The following is a 23,693-nucleotide window of genomic DNA, read 5'->3' on the forward strand; positions in this document are numbered from 1 at the left end:
TCAGCGCTGTGTATATCGTCTCTCGCAGTCCTTGTCCTTCGCGCTGTACGTTATTTTTGATATTTTATCTACGGAGATTCGAAAGCTACCTTAATTCTGCACATGAAAACTAGGAAGATACCTATAAAGAAAGGGGTCACAGAAGGACACACAATTGCTCCAATACTATTCACTGCGTGCTTAGAAAAAGTATTCAAGTATTCTTCCGGCTGAAAAACATGCTTGCGCGACCGGAACTTGTGATGCGGAAACTTGTAACGTGGACATTGTCATACCTCCTTTCCGTGTTATCTGAATCAAAATGTTGTTGGCGTGCTGGCATCGCCTTACGATTATGGCCTATTATATCCCCTTAGGTTGAGCGTGGCGTCAGGCTAGTCACTACATCAAAAGACTGTCGGGAAAGCATTCTGTGCAGCCCTACCCCTGGGCGAAGAGTAGTGAAGCGAACATTTCCCTCGTCGGGGTCGTGATCGCGCACGCTCGTATCCCGAAACGGGACTCCGTGGGAGCCAGGATCGTTGCCCAAGCGCCAGCAGATAAGACGATTGCAGTGACCACAACAAAAACAAAAAAGAAAGAAGAGAGAGAGAGACGGGAAACACTTAATAAAACGAGAGCGGTGACTTTAGCCGAGTCTGATTGGTCGTCAACGTCGGCCGCAAAGCGTGTGACGTCGCACCGACGGAGCAGCGAATCCACTCCCAACGACTGCGTGACGTCACGCATCGAGCGATCGCGCCCTGCTGCGATCGCGGCGCGCGCGCCGGGATAAAAACTCTGGGGGAAGCCGGGAGAGTCCCGCAAAAGTGCGTGCGCGCAGTCAGACGGAGTTGGACGCGCCACTCACAGACCGGGACCACACGCCAGCGCCAGTGCCCTCCGACGTCTCCATCGGCAACAGGTGCGTCGCTCGTCTATTCCTGACTTCCCGCAGCTCGCGTCGATGGCATTCGAAAATATTTCGAGGACTTTGGCGAAGTGCCTTGCAGCGATCGCCGCGGAGATACCACGAAATGCACCGCGATGTCAACGCCAGGACAAACCTTATTCTTCGCGTGGCAGGGGCTTCTATTAAACCACTAATGGGGAACTGCAAGATCCTAACTCAAATTTTAACCCCGTAAAGAAATTCATACCAGTATTAGCCCAGACCCGTAATAATGTAAAGTGATCGTATACCACCATGCCGAAAATTGACAGGATTGTGTATAATTGTTGGCTACGATGCACACAACTTTCTTCAATGAAGTTTGTGTCAGACTAAAACACTAATATAAGTCTTCAAGGGTGCAACGGTTATACACATCAGATTTGAATGCCAATATACTATTTGGATCTGACTGCTGGTACGATCTGTTGGGAACTCGGCGCTGACGCCCGTGGTTGTACCTGGGTCGCAAGCCCCAAGGGTAGCGTTGGCCTGGCGGCCTGGGGTACAACTGGAAGCATCCGAAGGTCCCGGCAAAGCATGAGTCGACTGGTAACAACGAAACAACTTGTTTATTTTAACATCGCAAAGAGTTGGTGGTCAGGTTTGACCGAAGTAGAGAGACGGGAGAGCACTTCACTCAACAGAAGAAATCGGAGCCCTCCTTTTGGCGTCCGGGGGCAGCTGTTTTTATACTCTCGCAGTTGAGGGCAAGAAGGAACCCCTCAAAAGACGAGCACGTGAATGTACAATGGGCTAATGGTGACGCACACTGTCGTGGCGCTGCGCACGATCTCGTAGCACCCTGTCGTGGCGCTGCGCACGATCTCGTAGCACCCTGTCGTGGCGCTGCGCACGATCTCGTAGCACTCTGTCGTGGCGCTGCGCACGATCTCGTAGCACTCTGTCGTGGCGCTGCGCACGATCTCGTAGCACCCTGTCGTGGCGCTGCCGGTCGGACACAATGACTGTAATGAGAGGCTGGTCCCTGCTTTGGCATCGCCTGTTTCGGGCACAATGACTGGAACGAGATCCCTGCTTTGGCATCGCCTGTTTCGGGCCCAATAACTGGAATGAGATCCCTGCTTTGGCATCGCCTGTTTCGGGCACAATGACTGGAACGAGATCCCTGCTTTGGCATCGCCTGTTTCGGGCCCAATAACTGGAATGAGATCCCTGCTTTGGCATCGCCTGTTTCGGGCACAATGACTGGAATGCGAGGAGGATCCCTAGGCGGTCGCATCGCCGCAGACGCGCCTGGAAACACCTGGCGATGAGTGTTGCGGCGACGACGATCGGGCCAAAATGTCTGCCGCCCGCCGCAGTCGCGCCGGCAAAACCACGTGTCGCAGGCGAAACGCAACAATACCATACATGCATATGAAGGGCAGAAATTCGGCCTTGTCTCTTCGAACTACTGCAAGTGAACCGCGAATAAACATGGAAAGACGGAGAGCACTGCACATGCGCTAAATTATCGTTATCACTAAAATAATTATTTGTTGGAGTTAGCGAATGGTGCTCTCTGTCTGTCGCTATTTTCTTTTTCATTTCATTTGCACTATATATGCAGTTGGGTCTTATGACCAGCTATTCTTCAGTTGTACCAAATGTAAGTTGAAATGCCTGTTAATGTATTTGTTGCATGGTAGTTTAACGGGCGTACGTCACAGCTGCGTAACTGTGTACCTGCAGTGCTTCCTCATGCAAGCACTCACGTTTGTATGCGTAACGTGCAGATACTGAGAAATTCAAATTCCCTGGAGTGCTCTGTCTGTTCAAGGTAGATAACATAATTTCTTTGAATACACTATCTGAGTAGTACTGGCAGAATGCATGAGTACACGAAACATAAGTCAAGTTATAACCTTCATTTTGAGCTCGTTTCGCCCTACAGCATTTTCAGCAATCGCGGTATGACATCACAGATATGCAACAGCGGCGCCGAAGGACACTGGAGTTATGTCCGGCATTATACGCATGATGAAGCTGTCACGCTTGGCAGCGTAATGTCTATTCAAGTTATGAAGAAAAGCATAACACAGTACTTTTCGACCGCAGTGCTTTCCCGCACAACTAAGTCCAATATGATATATATGGCTTATATAGATATTCTCTATGTGTATTGGTTTCGGTGATCTTTTTAGTTTGGTGCAATGTGCGACCCCACCAAAACACCTCCTGTTCCCACCACCGTGATTCCAGTTTTAATTTATGGGGACTTATCGAAGCCCTGTCTACTAAAGCCATAGTTCCAATATTGGTGTTTACCATCACCGCTCCACAATGGAGGTCAAGCCAGGGTGCATTATCATCTCGTGAATTCAAAAATATCCCTGGTATTTCTACATTTAGTGGCAACCACGTTTTACTCTCCCCCCTGCTTGTTGCTTCAAGTGAGAGCCGTCACTGTACTTGACGTGACTCCCACGGTGCAAGGTAAGCTGACTATGCTATTATGCTGCTCCTTTTCGATATAATGCTAGGCATACGCACACACACTAGTAAAACAACCCAGACTGCCTTTTTCTAACTGTCTCACCTCCATATATCGGAGTTTGTGAGAGTTATTATAGAGATCATGTTCTGCACGAAGACTTCCGGGGGCAATTTGAATGCTCAACTTGTTCATAACTACCTATTTGGTTTATACAGATTAATCTCGCACTAAACTCACTGCACATTTCGATGGTCACCCCTCAGGCACAATTCTGCTGGCACTCTGATCCTTGCTTCTTGTAGGAACTCTTCCTGGCCCGAGCATGCGCTTAATCCCTCCGTAGTAAAACAGCGCCAGAAGACACAAGGTACCAGACGAAGAAGAACGACACGTACACAGTGCACACCAACAACTGAAGGTCTATTCACTGGATGCGCAGAATAAGCACTGGCTGAACGTGAATATAATGTTCACACAGAACTAAAGAAAATGTAAGAAACACGAAATAGCATCACATGGTAAACCCTACCATGTGTGAAAAAAAAAGGATCCCGTAAGAAATCTGATGTCTTTCTGCAAAAGCCTGAGGGACGGCACGCTGACATAGGAATCACCCAGCTTTTCGATTTCTAGGGCTACAACAATCTGATCTTGTTAGCCTGTCTGTTGATTTCGACATGATGCTAGTTTTTTTTTTTTCAAATAATGATGCGGAGCCACAGCCTCTACAATGAATGCCTAGATGCCTTGCTGTTATTTTCGTTGTGATGCATTTATGTTCTTTAAATGGGCATTTTTCCGTTTGGCGTATGCATGACGCGCCGCATTTCAAAGTAATTGTGCAGACGACGTTTTCAGCGTACAGTATAGGCTTATCGCGATGATTCTTAGTATACATAGATTTCCAATCTGCTCTATTAACTGCTCTGCACATCGAATCGAGCGCATCGTGCCCGTTATTTTTGAACGCGAGTATCGTTAAGGGCCCCGTGTCGCAGAAAATTGGGTATCGGAGTCTTCTGCTTTGTTCTTGAGCGACATTTTCCGCATATATTTAGGTATATGCATACGACAGTGCAGCTTATCCACTCTCGACTGCTCGACCTTCGCCGCGCACAAGATGGGTGTGCCGCGTGTCTCGTCGCTCTATGTGTAACAGAAGCGACCATTTCCGCCGTTCTATTGCTCCCGACTCATTTTAAGTGCTTTTGACATCGTCGGAATCTCTGGTATACCTAGCCATGCTCACGGTCGCCTGCGTACGTGAAATTCTGGAACCACGAGGTCAAAACCATTTAGAAATAGTTCTATATTGTGCTACGATATTTACACATGTAAGATCCTCTGGGCCGAAATTATCCGCCATAAAGCGGCCTCACAGCCTGCAGGTTGGTTATATGACTGAGCTAGCTTGGATGCTCAGTTGCCACAGTCAGAAGTTCGAATCCTCGAGGTATTTTTTTTAATGCGTAAGCATTTACATGGCTATACGCAACGAGAAAAATGTCCGTCCGTCCTTCCTTCGCGTAAGAGGACCGCTTTCAAGCTAGAGCCAGACAGCTGTGGAAGAAAACTAAAAACGCGCAGGCAGTGGCACGAATACTTGGGGGTGGGCCAACTTAAAATATTGGGTAGGCCAAGTAACATTTGGGGGTTGGGCAAGAGTGAAATTTGGGCTTGGGCCAAACAATATTTCCGGGTGGGCCAACTTAAAATTTCGGGATGGGCAAACATATTTTGGGGATGGGCCAACTGAAATTTGGGGTTGGGCCAATTTAGATTTGAGGGTGGGCCAGCTTGAAATTTGGGGACGGGCCAAGGTTAAATCTGGGGGTGTGCCAACTAAAATTTGAGGGTGGGCCATGCTAAATTTCGGGGCACGCGAACTTTGGGGGTAGGCCAACTTAAATTTGGGTGTAGGCCAACTTGCAATTTGGGTGTGGCCCTTCTTCAATGTTTGGGGTGGCCCAATGTTCAAGTGAACGCTGCTGAGCGTCTTTCGAGTTATGAACACCTCGAGGGCAAGCGAGCGCGCTAAGAAGCTTGGCACGCTTTCACTGGGCCTTGCCGAAACGCAGTCAGAAAGCAGACGATAGCTTGGGTGGACGAGAAAGGCGCGCATAACACAGACTTGCGTGAGCGACAACAAGGGTGACATGGCTTCGCGGCTATGAACTCTCCACTCAACGCCTCACGCGCTACTGCGGCAGCTGGCGTTCGCTTTCGACCACTGTGCTCCGTCAAGGTGCACTCGTGCCTGCGTTCCGGCTCAATTGGCACAATTACGTTGAAAGGGTTAGATACGAAGAGAAAATCAGTTAATTGTCTGCTAAATACTAAGCGTTCTTTGCCACCGGAAGTCCATGGGTAAACGTGCATAAGCTAGGAAAGGAACGTAATCAACACTAAGCAAGAATGAAGTCACAGACGTGTCAAACAATTTTTACGCTCTAGTAGAAAAGTCTCAGAATTTCGGCACTTACTATTTCTTTTAGTCTGAAGGGGGAAATCGCCAATTCACCTCCTGCAGTGCACAACATCTCCAGACTTGCAGTGACACTTGACACCGCAAAACTACCGAGAGCCATTCGGGCTATACTAATCCAATTATGGAGACCCACTAAGCTTTAACAAAACACAGTCCCTCACCAGAACAGTAATTGGCCGCCCTGGTGCAGTATTTAGCCACTCCCTCCCAAATGATTCATTCGTTCAACCGATCGCCCTCAGTACCAAGCAACTGCGGAACACCTGACCAAGCAGGTGGTCAGACCCGTAACGCAGCAGAGGGTGCTAAGAATCTCTGGACCCGGACAGGCCAATGGAAACTGGCCCTGGCAACGTTTAACAACCGAACTCTCTCGAGTGAAGCTAGCTTAGCAGGACTCCTTGAGGAACTATGAGGTATTGCTTGGGATATCATTGGCCTTGGTGAGGTTAGAATCGGTGAGGCTTTTGCAGTGCTGACTAACGTTCACGTCCTCTGCGATAGTGGGCTCCCAGACAAGCAGCACGGGGTAGGATTTCTAATCCATAAGGAACTGGCGGGCAACATTGACGAATTCTGCAGCATTAATGAGAGAGCAGCAATAGTCATAGTAAAACCTTATAATAGGTATAGATTGAAGCTAGAACAAGCCTAAGATCCAACCTGTAGGTATGACGATAATGAAATAGATCTGTTTTATAAGTACGTGGAATTAGTGACGAGAAGAGTGCAAACTCATTATAGTGTAGCAATAGATGACTTCGCTGCAAAACTAGGGCAAAACCAGGCCGGTGAACAAGCAATTGGGAACTACGGCGTCGATTGTGGAAGCACTAGAGGAGAGGTGTTGGTAGAAATCGCGACAAGGAATAAGTTCCAGATAATGAACAACTTCTTAAGAAAGCGTAGCAACAAAGTTTGACTTGGACAAGCTATAATGGTGAAACAAGAAATGAAATTGATTTCATACTTCTTGCCAATCAAAGCTTATAGCAGGATGTAGAAGTGTTATGTAGGATAAATTGCAGAGATCTTAGGTTATTGAGGTCTAGGATTCACCTCAATTTGGAGAAAGAGTAAAATTGGTCAAGAAGAAATAAGCCAACTTAGACGCAGTAAGGCAAAAAGAAGACCAATTCAGGCTGGTACTTGCACACAAATATGCAGCCTTAAAACAGCGGGATAAGGATTACTTAGAGGTAATGAATGAAACCTTAACTAGGCTGGCTTCAGATGCAGAAGTTCAAGTGGGAGGTAACGCACCAAGGCAACCAATAGGTAAGCACCCCTAAGCTACGAATGACCTAATAAAGAAACGACAAAGAATGAAAGTGTCCAACAAAAGAGATCAGATAGCACTCACGGAATTATGAAAGCTGATCAACAAGGAGAAAATAAAGAATATTAGAAATTGTAACGTAAGAAAGACCGAGGAAGTAGTAAAAAATGGATGCTGCATGAAACCAGCGAAAAGAAAACTTGGCATAGGACAAGCCAAGATGTATTCATTGAAAGATAAGCAGGGTAATATAAATAACAATAGTAGAGACAGCGGAAAAATTCTATACTGACTTGTACAATACCCAGAGCACTCACGATATGTTCATTCTAAACAGTAGTGAACAGGTTACAGAGGCTCCTTCTATAACTAGCGATAAAGTTAGAAAGGTCTTACAAAGCATGAAACGAGGAAAAGTGGTAGGAGAAGAAGGAAAAGCAATTGACTTAATCAGAGATGGAGGAGATTTCATGCTTGAAGAGCTTGCGGCCATTTAAACAATATATCTCACGACTCCAAGGGTCCCAGAAAACTGGTAGAACGTTAACATTATACTAATCCACATTTAGGGAGTCATTAAAGTATTGAAAACTTAGAGGCCCATTAGCTTACTTCCAGTACTATATAAAATATTCACTAATTTTCGATAGAATAAGGGCAATACTTGCCTTCAGTCAGCCAACTGATGATATTTTTGCTAGCTTGTCGGGAGCGATAAAAACCATCTCCCGCCGCTTCGAGCTCTTTCTTCAGGTTGTGGGAAACGGAATTTGTGTAAGAAATAGACGACACTTTCTTTGTACCTTCTTGTGCTCCCGCACAGTTGGCGTTAGTTCCTTCCTTCTACAGCTTATGCATTTTTTTCTGCAATTGCAGAGAGTATTGCACAGGGGCGTCCCGCTTCGGTTAGGCGACGAACCTGCTCGTCTAAACTCTTTCGCAGCCGATGAACGCATGATATCTTTAAGGCATTGTCAAATTATGAATGAACAATACTGCGCTTTACGAGCTTAGAATGCCAAGAACGAAACATTAAAACCTGCTTTTTATTTTGCTGTGGGCTGCGATTCCCAGCAAACCTCTTTGGATAAAAATTTAGCCCTAAATCAAGAAAATGTAAATAGCAGTCCACGGGAAGCTCGTGAGTCACTATTAAAGGTGCTGGGCACTACCGAAAAACTGAAATTATTTCGGAAGACTGATTTTGCAAGTCTTTCTCATCACCTTTTAAGAGTACTATAAGGTCATCAACAAACGTAAACACACGTAGTACTTGCATGGGTGGTAGTTGCTATTGCAAAAGTCTGTCTCATTTCGTTAATATCACTCAAAACAGGAGCAATGCAATATCCAATGCCAGTACCGTCATTTTGTAAAAATATGTCCCCATTCCACTCCGCATAAGGGGAACCAAGGTGAGTGCTGAGCAGCTTTAAGAACCAACCTACGGCTATACCGGCCGCATGTTGGAAGGCCACTGCCCCGTAGATGTCTATGCAGTCCACTACGCTAGTTAGAATGGCATCCTGCGATATCGAATAGTACAGATCTCTGATATCTATTCAAAAAGCATTCATCTGTTTCGTCTTATTTTCTGCAAGAAAGCATACCACTTCTTCATAATTTTTCTGCTTTAAACGGGCCAACTACCAACAATTTGTCCATCCGCTGCTTCACGTACAAAGATTAGGGTTTCTGCCATGCTGTGTTTTCAAATATTAGTACGCGTAGAGGACATTCAGGTTGATAGGTCTTAGTTGCCAAAGAACGTCAAGGCTTAGTGCCTTGTTAGAACTGAACGGACCATATAGTTTTGTGAGATTTAGCCTTTGACATAGATTTAAGGCTTTGGCTCTAATCCGCGGCAAAGAAACATCCATGCATTGCTTAAACGGTGAAGCTAAAGCGTCGGATGTATTTGACAAGTACGCCGACTTGGGCAGCACCGCCAAACCGCCTTCCTTATTCGCAGGTAGCAGAGGTTGTTTTACAACGAATATGAACCAACTAGACGAAAAATACGTCGTGACTCCAATCCCTCAATATTTCGATAGAAAATTAACACAAAAGTCGACGCAGCATAGCACCTAATATCGGATGCACTTCTAACGCTGCCTGTGCACATGCTTGCGTGACCATCGCCAAAGCTCCTACAATCCTTGCAAATCTGCCCATCCCTGCATTTAGTACGCCTTCCGACGTCTTTGCATAGCCTCGGTCTGCTGGCAGTTTCACATTGCTCATCAACACGAAATTCTCAGCGAACTTACTTAGCCCCGTGTTTAGATGCAGTCCAATCAATCGATGTTTATTGCCAATTTAACAAATCACCGTCCTATGCAAAACACAGTGCTCAGGTAAAGGAAGTCGTCTCTACGATGCTTCCTTTTTCAACTGACCACTGAAGAATCCGTAATTCTAATCATTCGACCATGCGAGAATCGTAGAAGTCGCACGAAATCACAAACCACTTCTTTAGTGCACTCCAACAGGGCCCCTATTGAATTATTTATTTGAATGAAGTTGGAAATGTTTGCAACCACTGCGTTGACTGGTTACCTTCAAACAAATTGTCGAATGATCAAAGAACGATAATATGAAGCGATATGCGAAAAATATTTGGCAATAACACAATTTTGCACGCGTCTTTAAACAGTCAATATAGAAAAGCCAGCAGCATACCGTCATATTCTGCACCTTCTGCAATCACACACAAGCCAATCAAATGATAAAAGATACAAAAGACACACCAATGACATTATGGGCTATGATGTATCGCTGCTTGCGCATGAGCAGGCGTCTTGGCTAGCCAGATCAGAGTGCATGCACAGAAACGCCCTGACGCTCAGACACTTCTCGCAGGCGTGTTCTGCGTTTCTTTTCTGAGCTACAAAATCTGCAGTGGTTTTTCCGCTTCCTACGGAGACTTCGTCCCTTCTTTATCTTTTTTTTATTTTTTCGGAACATTAATTCATGAGACCGAGCCTGTACCTCCAAATTCACGACAGAACGAGAACGGTGAAAGCATGACGCAAGAGCCTGCCATGGTTGATGTTTTTTTTACGGGTTACATTCATTGTGATAGCTTTATTTGTCCACACGACGTTAACCCTTGTTTATTACAAGAGTAGGGAGCAGGAGAGCACAAGAGTGGTGTAGATACCGCATATTCTGGGGACGAGGTTCAAGGGGCGCCTGATTGGTTGGCGGAACTGGCAGCAGCCGCACGCTGAGTGAGAACTTTATGCGAGGCCCGTACTCTTGGGCACGCGCTCGGTGTGAATCAACACATGACGTTTGTGATTTAATTATATGCATGATCCATCAGATGCACCAGATGCACCTGATTCCACGGTATTATCATTGTTCAAAGGTTATGGCTCGCTTCAAGAAGTGCCTATGCTATGAAAATTTCTTTAATCTGTCATTGATTGGCGCATAAAGTTTACCGTGGACTACAGCATGCCCTGAAGATAAACCACACAGTGACACTACTGACTTTTACACCGACCTTTACAATCATCTACCGTGGTTCCAACTTCAATGTTTTGTTTGTTAAGCGCATAAAACGTCTCGACGGATGGGAATTCCTTCATGTACTGGATCAAATAGTGTTCTAGACATTTTAAACGCTTCTACTCCCTATATTCTCTGCATTGCTCATCTCCTGCCATATTTTTACTGTGTACTTACATTTTCAGACGCATGTTGTCGTAATGCGTATGTTGATCCGTGTCCCTGTTATGTCTGGTTTACAGCTATAGCCTTCAGGAATATTTCCAGTGCTGACAGAACCATGCTTTGCTTCCACGCGCAACAAAGAAAATATTATACTAATTGGTTATGCTTTAATAAGTAGCAGTAGTGTCGCATGTTATAACCGTATAATAAATTGTCTTAGGCTTGTTTTTGAAACCTCACAACTATGGCCATATTGGCATGTGTCAGTGGCAGGTCTGTAGAACCCCATGTTTTGAATAGTGATCAATTACTACTCAAGTATACTCCACCTGCCATTATAGCAAACAAGCTTAACAAGCCAAGAAGAGAGAGAGAGAAACGTTTATTAAACGAAACAGTGTCCTGCGCGAGGCCGGGTGTCACCCTAAGGTGGGAGGGCTTCTTAGTCCAGGAACCCTCTGGCTTCGGCTGCCCTCTTGGCCCTTGCGACGAGTTGTCGTTGGTCTTCCAGGTTCCCTAGAGTTAGCTTGGCCTCCCACGTTTCGAATAGGTCGTTTGCTTCTATTCCATTTTTATTTTTTATTTTTTATTTATATTTTTTATTTTGCTCACTTCTACCAAGACCGCCTTTTGCAGAAGATTGACAGTAAAAATAAAACAAAACTGCGGATGCACTGAGTGAGTTTGAAGCCGGAAAAGACACGCCTTATAATTTTAATTGATTAAGCACACACTGTTGTACAGTGCTGTCTGAACTGCGGTGGTAATATTTACGTAAAAATCTTCTATCATTTACAGTACTGCGAACGAATTGAGTTTGTAATTCTTTAAATACAATTAATTGGTAAGAGACAATATACAGACGAGGGTCCCAAAGTCAAAGACTGCAACGGGACCCTCGGCTAATAATAACAATGTAACAACAATAGTAACAACTATAATAAACAAATAATAACAACAATAATAACAGCAACGCAAATATATTTCACATTGTGATTTTATAACGTGAAGCTGATAGCTTTGTGTGTTTCCTCCGCATGTGGTAACAATGCACTAATCTGTAAGATATCTTACTATCGAATCCCTATCGTAACTGCACCGATAAAGAATATTGAAACAAAGTGGGCAGAAACTGCTACCCTTTCTTGCTTGAGAAGATAAAACAAGTGACCGAAATGCGTTTCGCCCTCTTAGAACAAAGCAAACTTCATCTCAGGAAACTCAGTGGTTGCAAATCCAATAGATAGGGTAGACTGCATTGTTAATACACGCACCAATTTGTAAGCAGTTTCTCTTCCATGGAGTACGAATGAACTATTTAAAACGTTGGTATAGCCCAAATTTAGCACCACTATATTTCTTATTCCGAAACAGAAATCTGTTTACTACGGAGCAGTCCCCTTAAACAGAGGTTAAAACAACAACAGACATGCCTAAATGCATCTCTGTGGCCATTAATTGAGAGGCTGCTATGAGTGCTACAGTGTGCGGTGTTTGTATGATTGCAGAAAGAACGAGAAAAGTACCGTTAGCAAGTGCGCGAACGCAACTCGAGGAGCATGCAGTTTTCTGTTGCAACCCCCAGCCCTCTATCTCACCACGTTTTTTTTTTTTACTATGAATGACCTTTCATTTGTCTTGAGCATGCTTCGCTCCTTAATGCGTTTCCACGGTCTACCAGGCTATATTTCGTGGAAAGTTCGGCAATTAAACAAAGGTCGTACTTCCTGGTGGGAATTAGTGCGATTAAAGATGGAGCACAGAGGTAGAGCATTGTCATTTCGAAGCCTCAGGGGATCCGCGACTTGCTTGTTGCACTTAAGACGCTCCGAGGCTGGGTATCAGAATGAAGAATTGCGCTAGAAAGACTGTTAGCCGTGGCGAATACCGCCAGCATATACTCCGATGTACACCATGTAAAGTTTCAGGGCTGCGCCTAACGGAGTGTCAGAGCAAACTCGCATTCCAGCTTTGCCTACTGCAGCATTTCTCATTTAACGACACTGCACTGTCACTGGTTGTGCCACAGGTGTTATTTGTTGTCCTTTAATATCAAGGTAGGCTTTACGGTGCGTGCTTCATCACTTTTTTGAAACGTCAAGGAGCTTAATAATATCGCGTGGGCGCATTATTAACGGGTTACAAATCTTTACTTGCTTCTTATCCTTCTGTGCATGCAGTGACCGATTCCGTCGACAAAGACGCCGCAAAGCCGTGGAGTGGAATATGAGGTTAGAGAAATACAGAAAAGAAAAGACGGGTATAGGTTAGCCAGGTTGCACTAGGTTTGGTGCGTTACACTTAAGCCGAGGAAAGCGGGTAGCATATGAGATGTACCGTTGAATATTACAGCCTTATACTGTACAGCTTCATTTTCGTGCTTTTCTCGCCTGGAAATATCAGTTACGCTTTGTTGCCACACATTTTCTGCTGTGCTCTTCGTCAGCCTTGCCGTTTTCTTACCCTTACAGATACCATTATGCTAGTGGTAGCACGCACGGCTGCAGCCTTCTGAGATTTTCACTATTGAGTTTATTGCTACCAGGTACGTGTGCTCTAGCAGTACCTAGCAGCTGACTCTACATGCGCAAATATCACGTCGCTATCATGTGGTGATTTATTGGTTATTTACAAACAACAGGCATGCGCTCGTCAGTGCTACTTGGTGGGTCAAACTTATGTACTTAACAAACCGCATTTCTTACATTTGTGATGCAGTGAGACCGACGTGTGCAGGTGGACGTTATCGATCTCTTGCTCATAAAATATGTATTTCGTGGAAGCCGAGCGGGCGTCGCAAGCCCTAAAATGTGGAAGGAGGCCGACAAAAGGATGCACGCGCGCACTGTCTGGCGGATAACGGAACACAGGCGGTTTCGTTGTGTTTGACGGATAACGTCATTAGTTTCGCCCATCGTCTCGCACCTCCGTTTCTGTAGCAGTTGGCAAATGTGATCGCACTTGTCTGGATAGCCACGGCTGTGAAAAAAAAGAGATGTCCCATTCAGCAATACCTTTCTGACGCATGCACTAACCCGAATCAGTAGCGAGGTTTCACCGAAACGCTTGCTTAGCTGTCCTGTAGCTGCAGATATAGCACTTTATTCGCCCGGACGTTACATAGGGGCAACTGTTGAAATTAGGTACTGTATAACCGAATCGCTGACGGCTCTCCGCACGTTTCGCAAACCCGGGGACCGCGCTTCCCTAAAACTGTTCTAGGCAGCTAGGGTGCGGCGTTCTACTTGTCCTGCAGAACATATACAACCCCTCTTAGTTACCTTTAACGCTCTGTGCCGACACTGCGCAACCCGGGCGCCTGCAGCCGCTAAATACCTCCCAAGTCTAGAATGTTCTGTTTCTGTCGACGTGAGACACGTTTATCGAGTGAAAAATTTACTGATTTGCAACGAATGTGTAGAAGAGGCAAAATATTTTTTCAACATTCTTGTGATGCGTTCAGTACGTACCATAAGCTCCTCATCCTGGGTCTGTGAATGAGCGGTCTGCTGTAGACAACTCTGTTCATGCCGTGTCTACTGACATTGCACTAACATGCTTATGGCATTAGACGTCGTTGTCCGCGACTCCCTCAGGGACGCGACCACCTTTGATTTTTTTTTTGTAAAATGATACAATAGCTCAAAAGCGACGTGTTTTTATAAAACGACACTCACCTCCACGACCACTCAAAGACAAGTCACTGGCGCCGTTTGCTGTAGGAAAATGAGGACCCTACGCTTATATTTCTGCACTTAAAAAGCTGGGACATTAAATGAGTCTTTTCAAACTAGCGACGCAGAAATCGCCTCGAACTGCAAAAACAGCTGGAGGTCGCCAGCCACAGGCAAAGTACTTGCTTTATGCAGTGAAAATGACTCATAGTAATGAGCGGCAAACTAATAACATGAAGTGAGTTCCCAGCAAAATGATTAAATGGAGGAGGCTGCCTCACGGAGAAAATACTGAAGCGATGCTATCAGTACTAAACGTTCGAATGACAAGTGCTCCGAAAAATGGTGAACTAAACTCAAATGTGCCCAAATTCCTTACTGTGATCGTACCGAATTTATTCTTGTACACGAAGGTTCTCACGGCTCCCTCGAGAGAAAGTTAGGACGAGTTCACGCTTCATATGATACTTCGGTGGCGCAAAAAAAAAGAAAAAAAAAGAAATTGTCTGCCCTTATTGGTTCAGAGATACTGGGAGGTTTAGAATGCCATAGATCCATGGTAAGTGCTAAGTGCCATGGTAAGTGCTAAGGAACGTGAAATAGAGAGCTGACGCATTCTGATACCGTGAAAAGAGAAAAAAAGACATTTTTCAAGCATCCAAATAAATTGTCAATAACTAACAATTACTCAAAAATGTCCATAACTTCTTAATTGAGCAATCTTAACCACATTGTTAATTGAATAAAACAGAACCTTGCGTTCGTTTCATGATGATATCTTGTTGTAACCACCACTCAAAACTATGAAGTCGGTAAGCGTTATCATGCCCCAGGTGGCGCATAAGAAATCGTGAAGCGTGCACCTTTCTAAATGAGTGACTATGTTTTCTTCTTAAAACAACTAATTATTCTTTAAGCATTTGTGTACCTTTGCATTCCACGGAAAAAATTTATTGCAAACGACGAGAATATGTCACGACACATAAACTGCACAGTTTCCAATGTTCTAAGGAGGTGCGCTTTTATGCGTGCGATAGAGCAACAACGAAGTCTTGTGAAAACCTGCGCACAAAGATAAAGAGACGATCCAGGAAAAAGGAAACTCCGTGCATAATAATAAACATACTAATAAATCCATGTATAGACCTATTCCCACGTGTGCGATATATACTGCGTTTTTAGTGTGCTTTACTGGGCGCACGATACATCAAGTGTCAGCATTACTAATTGTATAGAATTGTTCTCCGGGAATTTCAACCATATTATTTGTGCAGAATTGCTCTCCGGAAAATTCGATATGTTTCAATTAATAGTGATGTTCTTTCACAGTAGGCTTGCCCACATGTTTCGTATTTGAACACTGACTTACGTCGAAGATTTTAGAGAGTTGTGTTTGATTTCAATTCTTCACGAACAAACTACTTCCCTTGTTTACGAAAAGCATGTTTCACATCCGTCTTCCCGCGTATTCGTTTTACTTAGGATTATAACTTTTTTTCACCGTCGCGTCGCGCTACGCCTGTGAACTCCCTCATATTTTTTTTTCTTTGTCTCTGAATTCCAAACTGTTTGCTTTTCGGAAGTTTGAAATGGGAGTAAATATAGTCGGAGGTCAGTGAGCTTGCTTTGCGGGCAGTTCATACAACTTCAGTGAATCTACTTCGTGTCATTCGCGAGTGTTTCTCTTGCAAGGCTGCCTGAGATTCTTGAGCTTCATTCGTCGGCCCTAGCACTCGGAAGTCCTACTCATAAGTAGGTCGGGGCCTGTCAGAAACTCTTCAAGCGATCAGCGTGTCATTGAACCGCTACTCTATTCGCCAGCACTCGCACTGGCGCAGCAATCGACACGCATCATGATGCCTGTTCGAGTGGCATGGAGGTCGTTGGACTTCAGTCTAATCCACGTGCCGTTAAGAGAAAGGACGCGTCACAGTTCAAAATTTTGCCAATGCCCTAGCTTAGCTCTGGAAGGTTGACGAACTTTCTGCCTTAAAATGCTGAACTTCCTTGCATGTCAAGCGGCGTAAAAGCACATGTCACTGGTAAGAATACAGCGTATAATTTCAGAGTGTTGGCACCTCTGTTCTGCCAATAGTAGCCACATGTTTTTGAATGGTGCGCTTGTAGATACGATTGTTTTGATTTCAAAAAAAAAGCCATGATTGTAATTTTTGCTTATCCTACTTCATTTCTTTTCTTATTCATTCTGCAAGGCACGCAAAGGTTAACATGTCAGCAAGCGGAAACACAAACGCAACAACAGAAAACAAACCTTGTTTTTGTGAGAAGAGGAAAGAAAATCACTGCTGAGACTTCATTTTGGTCTACTTCTATCTTCTATGTACGACACCGGGCTGTTCTCTTGCTCGAATATCAGAAATTGAATTTTTCTTCCTTTCTGCAAAGTTCAGCGTGGTTCTAGTTTTCTGCTTGACCATTCACATGCACACAAGTTCACATATTCACGCCTTTGGTTCTTACATAAAAAGGAAGGGAGTGATAAAACGAAAAAGGACACGTATTAATGAAGCTGGCACATGCTCAAAGCCTGCAGAAGTGAACGATTGCTCCAGGCTAGATTGAACGATGCAAGTTCTGCAATTTCTTCTTGCTAGAAGCATGGCTACATTATTGTCCTTTTGCGTTTGTTTCCGCCCTTGTGAAAGCCATTTTACTTTTATTTTTTGCCCATCACATTGCTGAAATCAAGGATTCTGCTTATTTACTTCTATCGGCCACTTCCGCTCTGCGCAACAGCTTCCTCTGTTTATTTCCTTTCGTCTGTGCGCAAGGAAAAGTGGCAACTCTATAAGTTCTGTGCTTCGCTTATTTCAGTCTTACATTGGTCATATCTATTTACTGCAGGTTTCCGTTTGGAAAATTGTAGATGAAGACAACCGCTGCCAATGTGCCTTGTTTTGCTAACAGGCTACGAGGTGTGCGTTTCTGACAGTGGTATTCAGAGGCAGTCTTCGCGTGCGTCAACGTCAAAAATAATAATTCATAAAGAAAACAACATACGTCCATGTGAAATAGTGCGCCGCAACAGCCTCGCGGCTTCAATAATATCGATGATATGTTCATTCTCGACTCGGAAAAGAGGTGCACAACACTCTTGTTCAGCATCGGACACGTTTCTCTTCAATATTCGAAGCGTGTCAGCTATGCGAAACGTGCCGAGAGATACTTCGAAACGCGTCTTTTCCTTTCTTTTTGACAATCGAGTAATATTCTAGGACTTGGAATTCTGCAGCTCAATTCTTGCCACACAAAGCGGACAAAGCTGAGACACGCAGATGCGCCCACTAAGGATGCCTCAATCCTTCTTGAAATTCATCACACATGAACCCTATTTACACGATCAGTTCGCAGAAGTCGTCGACGCGCGTGCATCACATAAGCTGAGAGCCCACTTCTCTATTGAAACGGCCCAAAGGCCGTTTCACAGCTCATAATGAGCATTCGTTGACCTTTCTCAACTATCTTCTTTCAACAAGCTTAGAAAGTACTGTTGAGAAATAACTTGAGAAACGTTCAAGTTGAGACAGGCCATGACATCTTATTTCAATGGTTGCGATGTTACTGTGGTTTGCTTAGAAACGAGGAAGCCGACGTAACCACTCAAGCGTCGCATGCCAGTGGCGATTGCGTCGCTATCCCTGTCTCAAAAACAGACGCAGAGGAAAAGTTCCGTGCTCTTGCTCGCGAGCTTAGGTTGGCCCAATGCAATTCGCCAGACTTTAAGAACTAGCGACTGTGTTCCACATGGCTTACCACGACGGAGGTAGCTTTAATTTTTCGTCTATGGCATGGAGTAGCTTTTTCCAATGCCTACTGTTACCTCATCGGAATGACCACAAATCCAGAATGCGAAGTTTGCGGGTGCAAAGAGACGATAGCGCACCTTCTGTGTCATTGTCTTCGTTTCAATGCAGAAAGAAAAGTCCTCAGCACAACGTTAGACTAGACTAACAGCCATTCCCTTACCGAAACCATTATTCGTGGACGCAACCAGAAATCATGTACCCTGGTTCCAGCAGATGTCGGCCGGAACTATTTAAAAGTAGTAGCATTCTTTTTAAAAAAACGGGACCCATCGAAAAATGTATAGAATTTGCGAACTCATGCGATCTTTTTGTAAGGTTCTCTTGTTTTCTTATATTTTCTGCCCTTACACCATCCCCCTGGGCAGAGCAGCCAACCTAACACTTAACATGGTTAGGCTCTCGGCCTTTCATCTCTCTGTCTCTCTGGGCATATCCGGGAATAGTAAGACCCAACTACGTGGAAAGATATGTGGGCCATATAAAACTATAAATTTTACTATTCACACTGTTCTCTATGCCCTGTCATATAAATATTATGTCGCAAAATGACACTTGAATACATGCACAGAGCTTGCAACACAGAGAGCGGGACAAGATGGCTTGGATCCTCTGAGGCCTTCGTCCTCAATCTCAACTTCTTTCTCAGCACCTCCATCTTCCAGATCACGCATCCCAGTTATAATTTCTTTCTCAGCGCTGGTTCTGGAAAGCTAGTGGCATTACTCCTCAGTCAGTCCGTTGTTCTACGGATGATAGGGAGTCCCCTCTCGATGGTAGCGTCTAGCTCAGTTTGAAGATGTCCTCCACCAGTTTGGCTGTAAAGGCAGTTCCTCTGTCGGTGATGACAGATGATGGGGCACCATGCCTGGAGAAAACGTGAGCTATAAAAAACGGAGAAACATAGTATCTTGTACAGTTTTCGCCTCAGCGTTACGTTGTCTGTGGTGACTATAATCCACTTGTTTCCACTGGCTGACAAGGAAAAGGGTCCCAGCAAAGCTATGCTGATTTGAACACGCGGCGCGCTATGTCGGGGAATAAAAGCCCGGTTGGAGTAATCCACCGGGCTTTATCGACAGCAATTTTCTGCGTTGACATTCACGGCAGCTTAGCCTGTAACTCTTCGCACTGTAAGGAAGTCTGCGGTAGTAGAACTCTGGCCTACTGTGGCAAGAGTACTTGAAAAACCCAAGTGATCACATGCCAGCTCATCAGTGCGAGCAATGAGGATGTCATCTAGGAGGTCGTCAGGTACAACCATCCGATAGACTTAGTTGCGTGCACTCGAATGTTATATGTGCAAGCATTTCTACGATTAGCTAACAATAAAAGCCGTCCGTCCGTCCATCCGTATCGTAAGACGATCGCTTTCAAGATAGGGCCGCAGTAACGAGTGAATTCACCTTCATGCTGTCTCTCGCTTCAACGCGAATTAACTGGCTGGAACACACCGCTCGCGAAGCTATCAGCAGACGCCACACTCTCTGCCCCCCTCACAGATCGTTTTCAAGTGAGGTGAGGTTCAAGATCTCTCACTTTCAGACGCGAAGCTGTGTCCATCAAAGATGGCTTTCAAGATAGGACCCGCGCAGGCGTGCCATACGCAGCGCCACCGGAGTACGGTTATTCACTGTGCATTGTGGTGCCACACGAATGCATAAAGCGCTAAAAGCTTGTAATGGCTGGAACGTTATCAGTGAACCTGGCACCGCCACCTGCTAAAGTTTCCTTGTGTCACCCTGTCACGTTGCGCTGCCATCCGCAGAAATTCGTGTCACCGCTGCGCTGCCATCTGTACTCGTCGGATCAAGTTAGATAACATTCATAATGACGCCCCACTATATAGCGATTAGACAACTCTCCGAGAAGTTTCTGCATTACTTTTTTCTTGTACAGGACATCCTTACGAAGGCAGATGGTTTAGACACTGGGATAAAGGTGCCGAGGCATAGTAACGTCTTGTCTTCTATGTGAACTATGAGAGTGTGAATTACGGTAAGCCCAAGCTGCTGTAAGATCACGTCAGATGCTGTGAGATCCCCAAAGGAATTCGCCTTCGTCGTCCGCATCATCATTGGAAGGTTTGATGGGACCGAGATAAAAAACGTCCTGTTTGCGATCTGATTTTAGACGATGGTAACAACTCCTGTAGAGGGAGAATCCTTCGTTCTATTCGTCAGGACAACGCTCGTAAATCGACCAGCCAACACGACAAATGTTGCTCTGTCACTACCTGGTAATGAATTAATTCTGGGTTTTTAGGTTCCAGAACCATGATGTAAGATGAGGCGAGTCATAGTGGAAGACTGCGGATAACTTTGACTACCGGGGGACCTTCCAAGTGCGCCAAATGCACGAGACACGGGCATTTTGTGTTTCGCCACCATACAAAAGCGGCCACTGCGTCCAGGATTTGATTCCGCGACCTCGTGCTTAGCAGCGCAACAGCATAGCGGCTAAACCATCGCGGTGGGTGAGGGCAACATTGTAAGGGCCACCGTAGAAATAAGGCCGAAATTTTATGATGGTACAAACTACTGGAAGAATGTGGAGGTTAGGATGGGAAAATAATAATGAAACTATCACAGTTATGATGGGGGCATAGAGTAAACTTAAGCAAAAGTAACTGCTGCTTTCTCACATTTTTCACCCTGTCGGCGTCTATTCGTGATAATGGTTTCTCTATCTTATTTTTGTGAGAAAGATAAGATAAAATAATCAACAGAGTTTTTTGTCAGATTAGAAGTATTTTCCTACGTGCCACGCTGCAAGGGAGAAGCGAGTGCAAATTATTGAAATGCCTAGTTGTAAGGTACCCCAAAAATCGAAAAAACAAGCAACAACTTCATATGTCCTTCTCCCTTTTGGGATATTCAGTGTTTGCTAGACAGTAAAATCATCCGTTTCAAAACCTCATTTCTTTGTTTAGCTGTTCATTAAATTTTCATCCAGTTCGCATTTATGTGTTTTTTTCTTTTCTCGTCTTCTCAGCTCTTTCTATTTGCGTTTTACGTTCTTCAAAGCTGCAGACCGAACAACTAAAGTTGACTAACGTCATAATTATATGACGGGAACAAAGAACTGAGGGTTCTTAATTAGATTATAAAAAACACACAGACGTGCACGTCGACGTGTTTTGCATATATTGGTGCACGCCCTTCCGTCGTCTGAAATCAACACAACATTCAACTCTTACAATGTGTAGTGCTACATAGAACTTTAGGCAGATATAGGCAGTCACGAATAGCCCATCGCATTTCCTGAAGATCGGTTCACCTAAAACGAAGCATCGCGTTGTCATTCCTGCAATATCCACACGCCCAACCATTGGCGCGATAATATTAACGAAAATGTGCGGCTACTACCCGAACTGATACGGTATAAGTTCTAACAACCGACAGCTTGTTGTACTCACTTATTAAACATTTCTCAGAACTTATTCCTCGAGGAAGTAACTCTACATCTTTCATACGGTCGTTCCTCCACACAGACGGCTACGTCTTGCACTTTGGATTCGTATTAGTGTACATTTTGTATGATGAACGCAGACTGCGTGAAGGCTCAATTTCTTTTTCTAGATTTACGTTTTCATTTGGTCTATTCCACGGGGACAAAACAAATATTACGTTGAACGGTGAGCTTTTGTAGAAAAATAGCTGGAATATTTATCAGCACTTTTGGGAACACGGCGATATCTACGATACTTACCGATGCATGCCATTCTGGCCAGATCTTACGTCATGTTTGCTTTCGTTAATTTCCCCTCATTGTTTCTGAGTGCTCTGATACATTTTTCCACGAAATGAACGCTAATCACCGTAGATGTGCTCGGAGACAAAATTTGAAAAACAGCAATACAAAATATATCGGAAGAGAGTACAACAATCTTGGGTAAATGCACCCGGCATTGCCAATCGTGGGGAATACTACGCCAAGAATGTCGCACGACGGCAGCCTATTGGTTCTACTTCCCTGACAACCCTCTATGTTCGAACGCTGACAACGCATAACAAAATATCAGGAGGACGTTCGCGACGAGCAGCGCATTCTTTCGCGGAATCTAGGTGCACGGAACGGAAGCGCTGCCGAGTTCACCCAAACCGTGCGCCGGATAATGCATGTTTGTTCGCCAGGCAAACTCAGTCGCATTAAGTGAAAGCGGCCTTGGGGCAACGCGCCGTTGCAAATGTCGCGGAGACTCTGGCTGCTCTCGCTTCCGGTTCGCTTTTATTGGTGCTTTCTTATTTTTTTCTTCTTTGTTTGCCACTTGTTTCTCTCTTTGCTTTTATTTCTCTTCCCCACATTGTATTCCGGCCTCCTTGTTTGTTTTCGCTGCAAGCGTTATATTCGTCTGCACAGCCTGAGTCACTCGAACCACGCACGAATAGAACTGCAAGGCCCCAGATTAACGTTATGCTGGCAAGGAACAAACGTGAACGTATGCATTAGCATTGTCCAAGTTTACAGTCACGAGCTGTGCCTAGCGAATGACTCGATCTCGTTCATTTATTTTTTTTTTCAAGGTGGTCATTGACAAGGGACGCAAGGAGAGAGAGAGATCGAACGTGGTGCGGTAGTCAAAACCCTGCGAGCAGTCCGAACCGACCCCGTGCGTAAAGCGTTGGTGATACGCCTGACTGACCGGCACTTCTTCGCCGCATTTCATACGCTGGAGATTCGCCGGCCTAACCGGTGCTTCTCCCTCGTTACATTTGTCCCCCGGAGAAATAGGCGCCATCCTGGCGATCTAAGCATAAGGTAGCATAGAGGGATCGTAGAAGAGCTTGAGCCGATGTACGTGAACAGTTTTGCGAACTCGACGGCGCTGATCAGAAGACGGCTACACAGGCTCGACGACATAGTTCACCGGGGAAGTCTGTGCGGTAACACGGTAAGGTTCATGATATCGTGGGAGCAGCTTAGAAGAGAGGCCGGGCAGGATCGTCCGGCATGGGCCGAGACGGTTGAAGGGTTCGGCCTCAAAGTTCCAGCGTTGATGGAGTCGTGCCCAGCACTCTCCACCAAATGTCAAGGTGCATATTGACAAAGGACGCAAGGAGAGAGGGATTGAACTCGGTGCGGTAGTCAAAACCATGCGAGCAGTCCGAACTGACCCCGTGCGTAAAGAGCTATTGATGCGCCTGACTGACCGGAACTTCTTCGTTAAATTTCATACCCTGGAGATGGGCCGGGCTAACCGGCGCTTCTTCTTCGTCACAATTTATTTATTTTGAAAAAAAGTTCTTAGGTTGGTTATTATGTAGATAGAGTGTTTTGGTCAGACAGAAATTTCAAAATACCAATACGCATGAGATAAAGCTTAAATCTCTTATTAGAGTAACATGATATAGTAGTAATTTAGTGTTGCTTGCC

General features: G+C 45.0%; 1 protein-coding gene across 1 annotated transcript in view; it reads left to right on the plus strand.

Annotated features, from left to right (window-relative positions):
• Window positions 1-811: 811 nt before the first annotated feature.
• Window positions 812-23,693, plus strand: part of LOC142579796 (uncharacterized) — a 162,669-nt gene continuing 139,787 nt past the window's right edge. Inside the window, exon 1 of the mRNA XM_075690370.1 lies at window positions 812-904. The gene's annotated coding sequence lies outside the window, so the exon portion shown is untranslated. The remainder of the gene's footprint in view (window positions 905-23,693) is intronic.

The sequence above is a fragment of the Dermacentor variabilis genome, chromosome 4 (assembly GCF_050947875.1).
Source record: "Dermacentor variabilis isolate Ectoservices chromosome 4, ASM5094787v1, whole genome shotgun sequence".
Classification (NCBI taxonomy): Eukaryota; Metazoa; Arthropoda; class Arachnida; order Ixodida; family Ixodidae; genus Dermacentor; species Dermacentor variabilis.